Raw genomic sequence first — 12092 nt, forward strand, 5'->3', positions numbered from 1 at the left:
TAATGGACACACGCACGGGAGAAGGTAGGATGGGCCTCACCGCAGTTGAGGCAACGAGCCTGGGGAGAAGCGCACTCCGACTTAGAGTGACCGTCGCCACCACACAAAGGACAGAGAGAGACAGTCCCGGAGCAGCGGAGGGCACCATGCCCAAACCTCCAGCACTTGTTGCAGAGCCGAGGAGAAGGAATGTACTCCTGGACAGAGCACCTGGCACCAGCAAGAATGACAGAGGGTGGAAGGGTCCTACCATCAAAGGTAATCTTCACAACCCGGAGGGGTTGACGGCGACTACCACGAGGGGGACGAGTAAACGTGTCCACCTGGAGAATAGAATGGCCCTGGGCAGCGAGGATATGTCGAATATCGTCGTGGCAGTCGCGCAGGTCCCGAACACCGGTCGCAACATGGGGCGGGAGCAAAATAGTGCCAACACTGGCATTCAACTGGACGTTCTTCGAGACCCGAACGGGGGTCTCGCCAAGGCAGGATAAGGCAGCCAAGCGGGAAGCAGCATCCTGAGAAGGAGCAGCAACGACACGCGTACCGAGACGAGTGGGGTTAAAAGTAATGGAGGCATCCACGGAATCAATGAGATGTCGATGAAGGGAGAAATCGTCAGGAGGCGCAGAATCAAGAGGGAGGAGATCAAAATATTTGGCCCACGAAGCGGGACCAAACAAGGCTTGATAGGTAGCAGAACTGGAAGGAATCGAGCGAGGGCGGCCGTGACGAGAACGGCGGTGAGAACCCCCAGAGAGAGAGGGGTTAAAAGGCGCAGTAGTAACAACTAGAGAAGGAGCCGCGCCAGGGGACGAGGTAGTCACCACTGGGGGCTTGGGGCTCGACCCAACCACAGAGGAGGGAGGGGAGCCAGGGGAAGGAGTCAGAGAGGCCAAAGGAGGAGCAAGGTCGGGGCCCAATGCAGCGGAGGCTACAGAGCCCGGTCTTCCAATACGGACCGACTCGGGGGCTTGGTCGCCCACCCCACGAGCCTGAGAAGGTAAACCAGAAGAAGCCGAAGCAGGGGTAATCATCTTGACGAAAGAAGAATTCACTCACGAATGTGCCCCCACACCCACCATGGAGCCACAATTAGAGGCAGGACACCCAACAAGAAGCTATCGCCGATCTTGTCGGGGCCTCCTAGGGGTGCGTCGTGAGTATACGCCCCACAAACGCCACCTTAAGAAACCGACAGTCCGTCGAGATCGGGTTCAGTGACGAAGTGGGGATTGACAATAAAAGGTTCCCCTCGCTCTCGACGTCGGGTACTGCAGTTCTACGGGTGCAAGAGTATGCCTCCTCAAGCACCCGGGCGTCAAAATAGAAGAAGTCCAAGGGAAGAACCAGAACGAGCAAAAGGTCGGCAGGAAACGGCAAGCAGATAGGAGAAGAGGGGGGAGAAAAACGAAACAGAAGGAAAAGGAAAGGAAAAGATGCCCAGCAGAATTGGAGAGGACGGCAGCAGGAGCACAAGGCTAGAAAAGGACAGGACTGTCCCAAGGAGCATCACACTCCGGCAGCCGCCCACCAAGCCCCCACACGGCGACAACGAGCTGAGCGGGGAGGGGGAAATTGTATACAAATTATCCTAAAGGATATTATATAAATCAAACTATGACAATAGGATTGATAATTATTATACTTACGATAAAGAATTAGTGAGTACTTGAGGTGCTAGTTTTTACTATCTATTTTTTTCGATTCAGCTCCAAACCTTATTTCCATAAATTTAATAATTCAGTTTTGAGAGTTCGACAATTTATGTGTTAGACAGTTTATTTGTGCACATATGCACCATTTCCTATAATGGCGGCAGCATCATATAATTGTCCATATTTATCTTTATTGTTCAATGTTATGTTATATATGCTAGACCCCATGACATAATTTACTGGTAATTTCCGGTGTTTGTGCTAAATTAACCTTATGCTATGGTAATGAAGTATTCTTGAGATGAGGTATTGTTGGAGGAGATGAGGTATTGGTGAAGAAGATGAGGTATTGTTGAAGGAGATGAGGTGTTGTTGAAGGAGATGAGATATTGTTGAAGGAGGTGAGGTATTGTTGAAGGAGATGAGGTATTGTTGAAGGAGGTGAGGTATTGCTGAGGGAGATGAGGTATTGTTGAGGGAGATGAGGTGTTGTTGAGGGAGATGAGGTATTGTTGAAGGAGGTGAGGTATTGTTGAAGGAGATGAGATATTGTTGAAGGAGGTGAGGTATTGTTGAAGGAGATGATGTATTGTTGAAGGAGGTGAGGTATTGTTGAAGGAGGTGAGGTATTGTTGAAGGAGGTGAGGTATTGTTGAAGGAGGTGAGGTATTGTTGAAGGAGATAAGGTATTATTGATCCTGAATTGTTTTTGCGCATTACCTGTCATCTTGATCATTCTTATGTGTAAATATATTCCTCTTTATTAAAGATTAAATTTTCCTAAGTACTCGGAATTAGTTGACTGATCTCCCAAGTCAATTAGCCTAATTAGTAAAGTTCCTGGAGTAGTGGTGGCAGCAATGTATTTGTTTTAAAAGAGTAACTTATTCTTTATGCAGACTGTAACGGATTGTAAAGATATCTTTAACTTCTTGGTCATTTCTACCCCTTGCCCCTGATAACTGGTGGAGCCTTTTCCGCTGTGAGGGCAAACTCTGCCAGTTCTTTCCGGGTTTTATCAATGCAATTATTATAGCCTAAAGGGTTCCAACTTATAGCAACCATTAGTGAGTGTTACCATAGTTATTCAACATCAGCAGTACCTGATTGTCATAAACGTTTCATTTGTAGCAGCAGTCTGTGTGGCAAATGTTACATTGGTGACTTTCACGAGTTGTTACAATGGTGGTTTAGCTGTGATTCAGTAATTTGTTCAAACTTACTGAAGGCTTACGCGTCTGTTCCACTCGGTTGTGTTGTGTGTTGAGGAGTGTAGAAGTGTAGTGATTAAGTACCTAGTGGTGACAGTGAAGCTGACACTTAGGCTCCGATCTGAGTTGGTTGAATATATTTTTTTTTTTTTTTTTACATGCAAGCATGCTTATAAGTACAATAAAAGGAAACAAATACAACAAACAACAATAACTACAAACAAATTACAACAAATAAGTTAAACAGTGGAATACAATACAGAAATAACACACCAAAACATTAAATATACAGAACAAGGCTATCAACACCGCAACCACACACGGAGAGGCACCAACACGAAACGAAAATAATAATAACAATAATAACAATAATAATAATAATAATAATAACATAGAACCACAAATCCTAACACAAGAACATTACATCCACACAAATCAAACCCCGGACCACACAGGAACCGGACACACACACTCACAAACCACACAAATAAACCCACAACCACAAACCGGAGCACACAGAAACCGGGAAACAAACCCGCCCCACCCACTCACACACACCCGACCCGCACCCCACAACCAAGCACACAAATGGAAACAACCCACAACACACAATACACAAAGGAATCATGAGTAAGGAATACATTTCTCAGAGACAGGACCAAACGTCTCCGAAGCCCAAGGATACCTTCACTTGTAGGCCTCCCAAATCAAATATTCCCTGTCGGTAGGGGGACGATCCCCCTGCCGCCGTGAGCTCTTCATAAACTCGGGAACCTCCAGATCAGGGGGAAACGGCCACTCCTTAAGCTCACCGACGCAAGTTGCATAACGAGGCTGGGGAGCGCAAACCACGTCCTTCGAGGTAGCAGACGACACCGCTGAAGCGTACGAGGGCTGCCGAGACGGCCGCGTCGCCGTACGCACAGGAGCAGGGGACAATCGACGAGATGGTAACGCCTCCACCGAGACCGCAGGAGACGCTGAAGAGACGGCCGGAGACGGAAGAGGCGTCGAGACCGCAGCCGATGAAACGGGGACCAAGGAAGGGGCTACAGGACCCCCAGAACGAGCAGCCTTTTTCAACACCATCACCAGGCCACCCCGCTCACCGTGAACCTCAGCAGGGGGAACCACTCCCCACGAAGAACCGGAGCCATCCGAGGCAGGCGACGCACCCGAAACAGGAACCGCAGACACCATATCAGAAGTGGAGGACGAAACACCCGCACCGCGTCGAAGTCGCCAACGTCAGCCCATGCTGATGACGAGCGCCGTGAACGCTTAGGCACTGGCCGCACATCATCAGACCCGGAGGCTGACTCAGAGACACGCGCAACACAAGCCGGGCGAACCGATGCACGTCGCAGAACGGCAGCATCCTCAACCACATGGGGCACCAGGCCAGGCACAGGAGGAAGCGCCGGATCCACCCCATAACCTAGCACAGCCGGAACAGACGGCGAGGGTGCAGGGACAGGGCCAGATGCAGCAGAGGACGAACAGGAAGACGGGGGATGCGAGCAGAAGGCAGTCTGAAGAACCCCAGGGACACTAGTTGGAGCAGGACGATCACCAGGCGACAACAACAGGAGGCGCACCAGGCGGCGCAACAGGGGCACATCCGCGGCTGAAGAGACTTCCACATCCACCGAATCCTCCTCCACAGGAAGCGGCGGAAAATCCTCCTCACTGAAGAGGTTAACGGGTGCAACGGCAGGCGTAGAACCGTCAGCAGCCTGATGGCCCAAGAGGCCACAACGATAACACGTCCGAGGCTGGCGGACGTAAAACACCCGAACGTTGTAGCCCATAAGACGCACAGAGGACAGAATATCTTCCCGGAGCCTCATTCCCAGGGTGCGAATGTTCGTCCTCACACCCTTAAGGGGACTCGAAGACACCACGGTCACCCGCACACTAACCACAGTGCCATACCGGCCGAAGTACCACCGTAGCAGACCCTTTGGAAACTCCAATGGAGCCCCATGCACACTGACATAAGTGAGGGCACCACTCCGATCAGATAGTGATACAGTGCCCACACCATCCGGCAGGGGTAATGTCCGCCCCTCGTATCGACGGAGAAAGTCTCGATATGCCAATTCCTCCATGAACTTCGCTATCGCTCGCCGTGCCGTCACCAGCTCGATCCCATAAATGTTGATCACAGGGACATGAAGCAACTCACACACCAGCGCTATCTCTGGGTACCCAGCCCGGCCGGAAAATTCGAGGCTCACAGACTGAGCCCGCAATACAGGGGGGAGGGGGACCGCCATCGTGAACTCCACGTCAGCACAGACGGGCAGAGACACACACGCTCCCAAACGGCCAAAACTGGCAAACAACCACCAACTGCCGGAGCGAGCAGTGAACACGTCCACCCTCCACGACAGCCAGCAGTCGACTCACGTCTGTTCCACTCGCTCGTGTTGTGTGTTGAGGAGTGTAGAAGTGTAGTGATTAAGTACCTAGTGGTGACAGTGAAGCTGACACTTAGGCTCCGATTTGAGTTGGTTGAATATAGTATAGTACTCGACTCCCGTCAAACGATTCAGAGGTGGAGGCGTATCATTATAATTCGCAGCAGCAGTTCTTATGTTGAGCTGTCTGGGCAGGAATAACTGTGTGATGCTACGTGGTATCTTTGAGGACGTTGTCAGGCGGCCCCATAGAGCTAGAATCGCAGGCAATTTCGTGAAGGTGCAAACTAGGTATGAAGTAGGCGGGACACTGATGTATACTGAGGACAAAGTAGGCAGATCTTTGGCAGTGAATTGACAGTAGTGGTTGGTTACTAGGTGTACCTAGTAGGTTCAAAAAGTCTAGTCCAGAGCCGTGCATTACTAGTTGTGTGTTGTACTGTTGGAATTCTAGGCTGGTTGCGGTCTCCAAGTATTAGGATCAACTTTGCATTCTAGTAGGAACGGCCGATGTTTTTAAATAACTAGTGATCCTTTTAAAAATAAGTGACTCCCTTTAATTATAGCGTTCCTTTAAATATAGTGATTCCCTTTTAATTAGTGATTCCCATAAATAATAAGTGTCCCCATTAAAATTAATCTGTGCCCTGTTAAGTATAGTTCTGTTTTCCTTATATAGTTCAGTTCAGTTGTAAGTTACTTTATGTATAGGATAATTTTCTTTATTTTTTAATAATTAATTCTCAGGTAAGTAATTCAGTGTAGTGATTACATACTGTATATTCTGGACAATAGGGTAGCTGTAGATTGCTCCCAAAGTCTCATGATAATATTATATAAAATTACGGAAATGTGTTATAAGAATTTTTGTTTTGTTTTTAAATTCTTTAAGATAATTTTGTGGTGTTTAAAATTTTTGGAAGGGCTACAGAGTTAGTGAGACTGTATTTTGGTTCACTTCTGTAGTGCGCTACGAAAGAACTGTGTGGAACATATATTACAGTGATCTGTGGAAACCTGGGGTGTGTGGCAAATTGTGCGTCTTCAAATGACACCAGTAATTACCGGTGTTGTGTCGGAAAGTGAGCCCAGTTTTAAAATATTGTGATAAAGACAATTTAATTTCAGTGTTTAAGCAACTTGGTGGGACTCACTCATACGGCGTGCTTGTAACTCAGCACCAGTCCTGTAGCAGTTTTTAATCTTGTAACTTCCGTCTAGTGTACAAGGGACTAATAATTGTTTTAATTATTTTCACAACTAAGTGTGCGACACGAGAATATATATTTTATAATTTTGACAACAAAATAATTTGGAATATTAAGAAAGAGCACAAGACATATATTTTTTTTAGGACCACAGTGTCATACATCGGTAGTCCTTACAGAGTTCTACAGTTGTGTGTTCCAGCAAACAGTGTATTTGTATTTAAATAAATTACCAGCGGTTAACATAAATAAATTATAAATATTTAAATAATTGTCCAATTAAATAAATAACGGAAGTTTGGTAAGTCTTTATAGCGCTCCCAGCTGATAATTTTCTGAGCGATAAAAGCATTTCTTTGATTTTACAAATTGTGCCAGTGGATTAATTAATACATTTGTAATTTGTATTAAATTAAATAAAAGACAACTTTGATGATTAAAAGAAATTTTTATAATTGTCCGCTGGTCTTATTTATTAATAAAATGGTGACATTATTAAATTCAAAATAAATTATTTACAGCTTAAAATTCAGTGTAATTCCTTCTCAGAAAATTAGTAGTACAAGTTTATTGGGATAGTTTCAAGCATTCATTGCTGAATTATTTTATTTTCGGTAAAATATAATTTAACTTGTGTTTAGTGGCAAGAAAATCATCCTTTAATTTTTATTTGGATAATGGGATAGACAGTCAAAAGCTGGTGTTAATATTGGTATTTGACATAATTATTCATTGAGGTTTATTCTAATAAATTGAATATTTTGGGTAAATTAAAGTTTAAATTCTTTTATTTTTGCCATTGGTGCTCAGATTTCATCCACTATCAAAAGTAGTGTGGTTATTTTTTTTTGGTTGCAATTTTAGTGTGCATCCTCTCTTATTCGTTATCTTATCTTATTCGTTAATTACGAATGTAGGGCGAGATTGACGAGTGTGTGAGGAAAAATTTCCTTCATAGGACTGCTTGGTCAGCGTGGCGACCCTGTCTTCTGCACTTGTCACAACATTGTCAAACGGTGAGGAGATTTATGCCTCCTCACTGGGACATGGAAATCTTGTTATTACATGTATAATTCTGTAGTTCAGACTTGGTACGCATGGATAGTTTTCGAGTAAGGTGTTAAGTTATGCTTTATGATATTATTCACTGGTTATCATTTATGGAGAGCTAATTTGCGTTAAAATTTCAACTTCAACCGACGACTGGGTAAAAAGTTATAGAAAATTGGTGAAATTTTTTAATTTCCATGGGTTTAAATGGTGTACCAGATACTGCATAAGGCAATAGTGGTGGTATAGTGTACCAGATACTGCATAAGGCAATAGTGGTGGTATATTGTTCCAGATAATGGATAAGGCAGTAGTGAAAATTGAGATAAGTATATTGAGGTATAAATACACACAAAGGGATGACATAGTTCAAGCTGTTCTCACCCCGTTCAGTACAACGTGTTCCTGTTTATATTAACCCACACAACCCATATAATAAGCATATTTCCAAACATTCTGAGTGAAGACAGTATATTCCTGCGAGAGTCCTAAACCTCTGCCTGGGCCCACTAAGTGGTGGTATGGAGTACCAGATAATTCATAAGGCAGGAATGGTGATATTGTTTACTAGATACTGCATTATGCAGGAGTGGTGGTAATGTGCTCTACATTCTGCAAAAGGTACAAGTAGTGGTATGGTGTACCCGATTTTGCATTAGGCCGAAGTGGAGGTATTGTGTACTATGGCATTAAGCAGGATTGGTAGTAAGGTGTACCAGATACTGCATTAATAAGGAAGGTTGGAATGTAATTACATCTCAACCCGTCCTCTTAAAAATAATGTCGCTCTTCGCTGGTATACACGCTATGGACAAAAATGGACGTAATTTAAAATGAAATCGGCTCACGAAAGTGATGTACTGTCCTTTTCTGTTGTACCTGTACCGTCCTAAGTCCTCTAGCTTACTTGGAAAAGTTAGGAAAGGAAACATTCAATTATTATTTTTCATGACGTTTTGAAACTTTAGTGGCCTCAAGGCCTGAAACTCTCCAGTCACGGGCCACAAATATTTTAAATTGAAATAAATTGAGTGATATTGCCCTCCTAACCTACCAGAGGACCCTTAACTTACTGGTTTGGAAAAAAAATCCCAATTTTATTTTCATTTTTCATATTACGTCCATTTTCGGTCATTCGGGTAAACAGCCAAATTCAGACGTACTTTGTAAGAAGGACAGGGTGACAGATACTGCAAAGGCACTAGTGGTGGTATGGTGAAGCAGATACTTCATAAGGTATTAGAGTAGTATGGTATACCGGATACTACACAAGGCAAGTGTCATGATATTGTGTACCAATTACTGTTTAAATCATTATTGGTGGTATGGTGTACCAGATACTGCATAAGGCAATAATGGTGATATGCTGAGCCAGATACTTCATAAGGTATTAGAGTAATATGGTATAACAGATACTACACAAGGCAGGTGTGGTGATATTGTGTACCAATTACTGTTTAAGTCATTAGTGGAGGTATGGTGAAGCAGATATTGCATAAGGTATTAGTGGTGGTATGGTGCACCAGATACTGCATAAGGTATTAGTGGTGGTACAGTGTACCAGATACTGCATAAGGTATTAGTGGTGGTATGGTGTACCAGATACTGCATAAGGCATTAGTGGTGGTATGGTGTACCAGATACGACATAAGGCATTAGTGGTGGTATGGTGTACCAGATACTGTTTAAGGCAGGTGTGGTGGTATGGTTTACCAGATATTACAATAAGCAGGATTGGTGGTACTGATCACCAATTGGTACGGTACATAAATTATGGGATCTAGCCACCTTAGGCATCGTCCCTGAACAATCTAGACCTGATGATGACTGGACATACAAACAATACATGGACTCAGTTGTCTACAGGGACAATCAATGCTGGGTTAGGCTACCTTGGAAGCGGAATCATCCTCAGCTTCCAGTAAGTCATTTCAAGGCACAAAACCAATTAAGGTCTCAGGTGATGTGCTTAAATAGACAACCTGAGAACATGAAATTGTACCATGACATAATACAAGTACAACTTGATAATAAATTTATCAAAGCTGTCACCAATTATGACTCTAAGGAAGGACATTATTTGCCGCACCATGCAGTAATGAAAAATTCCACCACTACCCCAGTAGGGGTAGTATTTAACTGCAGTACTAACACGAAGCAGAATAGTGTCTCATTGAAAGACTGCCTTCAAACTGGCCCAACCATGACACAAAGGCTGTATGACATGCTGTTAAAGTTTCTCATAGGGACTTATGCATACACGGCCAATACAAATAAAGCCTTCCTTAGGGTAGGTGTTCAAGAAGAGGACCGTAACTACACAAAGTTTCTATGGATAAAGGATCCTAGTGATCCATACAGTTAAATAATCACATACAGATTTGCCTCAGTTTTGTTTGGACCTAATTCTTCACCGTTTCTGCTTCAAGCAACCTTAGACATGCACTTGAAGAAGTCCAATAGCCCAAATAAAACTAAAATTAGCAACAACCCGTGTGTGTAGATAATTTGCAATGAACAATCAGCAGTGAGAATGAACTGCTAACCCTTTATCACAAGGCCAATTGAGAGTTGTTATGTGAGTAAATATGCCTCTCCAGTCTCGGGCCTCAAATAATTTAAATTGAAATCAATTGATTGAATCAGAATTTCCTGACTTCAACGTACCTGAGAAGATGAAGGAATTACAAGTCAAATGGGAAACGACATCTGATCATGAAGTCGCGGAACCAGAAACCACGAACCTAACATTGAGGAAACTATTATCCCAAGTCAGCAAACCCTTCGCCCCCTTTGGGATTATTAAGTTCAACATTGATAAAAGAGAAGTTGTTAATGCAGGAATGCTGGATGGAGAAGATAGCCTAGGAGGATCCTCTAACTCCTACCTGACAAGAAAAATAGCAAGGGCTAGTAAAAGATCTAAGTATCCTAGAGTCTGTCAAGTTCCCTCGAAATTCATCACAGCAAAATCAACCAATTAAGATACATGTGTTCTGTGATAGACAGGAGTGGTGGTATGGTGTACCAGATACATCAGAGGGCTGGATGGGTGGTATGGTGTACCAAATACATCAGAGGGCAGGAGTCGTTGTATAGTGTACCAGATACATCAGAGGGCAGGAGGGGTGGTATGGTGTACCAGATACAGCAGTGGGCAGGAGGGGTGGTATGGTGTACCAGATACAGCAGAGGGCAGGAGGGGTGGTATGGTGTACCAGATACAGCAGAGGGCAGGAGTGGTGGTATGGTGTACCAGATACAGCAGAGGGCAGGAGTGGTGGTATGGTGTACCAGATACAGCAGAGGGCAGGAGGGGTGGTATGGTGTACCAGATACAGCAGAGGGCAGGAGGGGTGGTATGGTGTACCAGATACAGCAGAGGGCAGGAGGGGTGGTATGGTGTACCAGATACAGCAGAGGGCAGGAGTGGTGGTATGGTGTACCAGATACAGCAGAGGGCAGGAGTGGTGGTATGGTGTACCAGATACAAGGTTCACCACACCGGCATACATGACCACAAGGTCGTGTATGCTGGTGTGGTGAACCTTGTGGTCATGTATGGTGGCATGGTGAACCTTGTGGTCATGTATGGTGGTGTGGTGAACCTTGTGGTCATGTATGGTGGTGTGGTGAACCTTGTGGTCATGTATGGTGGTGTGGTGAACCTTGTGGTCATGTATGGTGGTGTGGTGAACATTGTGGTCATGTATGGTGGTGTGGTGAACCTTGAGGTCATGTATGCTGGTGTGGTGAACCTTGTGGTCATGTATGCTGGTGTGGTGAACCTTGTGGTCATGTATGGTGTTGTGGTGAACCTTGTGGTCATGTATGGTGTTGTGGTGAATCTTGTGGTCATGTATGGTGGTGTGTTGAACCTTGTGGTCCTGTATGCTGGTGTGGTGAACCTTGTGGTCATGTATGCTGGTGTGGTGAACCTTGTGGTCATGTATGCTGGTGTGGTGAACCTTGTGGTCATGTATAGTGTGGTGAACCTTGTGGTCATGTATGGTGGTGTGGTGAACCTTGTGGTCATGTATGGTGGTGTGGTGAACCTTGTGGTCATGTATGGTGGTGTGGTGAACCTTGTGGTCATGTATGGTGGTGTGGTGAACCTTGTGGTCATGTATGGTGGTGTGGTGAACCTTGTGGTCATGTATGGTGGTGTGTTGAACCTTGTGGTCATGTATGGTGGTGTGGTGAACCTTGTGGTCATGTATGCTGGTGTGGTGAACCTTGTGGTCATGTATAGTGTGGTGAACCTTGTGGTCATGTATGGTGGTGTGGTGAACCCTGGGGTCCTGTATGCTGCAACCCGCTCTCGCACAAGACAGCACATATATGACTTATTGCTTATAGTCAATGTTTTCCTTATGAATTAGTACATATGTCGTATATTCCAAGTTACATATTTTTCAAGGCCCAAACGCTTCCTCACGTACCAATTTACGTCTCATAGTGCCCGTCCATCAACGTAGATAGCAGAATATCTGCCCGAAACGCTTTGCGTAATAGTGGCTTTAGGCATTGTATGTACTAGCT

This window comes from Procambarus clarkii, chromosome 68 (genome assembly GCF_040958095.1).
Source record: "Procambarus clarkii isolate CNS0578487 chromosome 68, FALCON_Pclarkii_2.0, whole genome shotgun sequence".
Taxonomy (NCBI): Eukaryota; Metazoa; Arthropoda; class Malacostraca; order Decapoda; family Cambaridae; genus Procambarus; species Procambarus clarkii.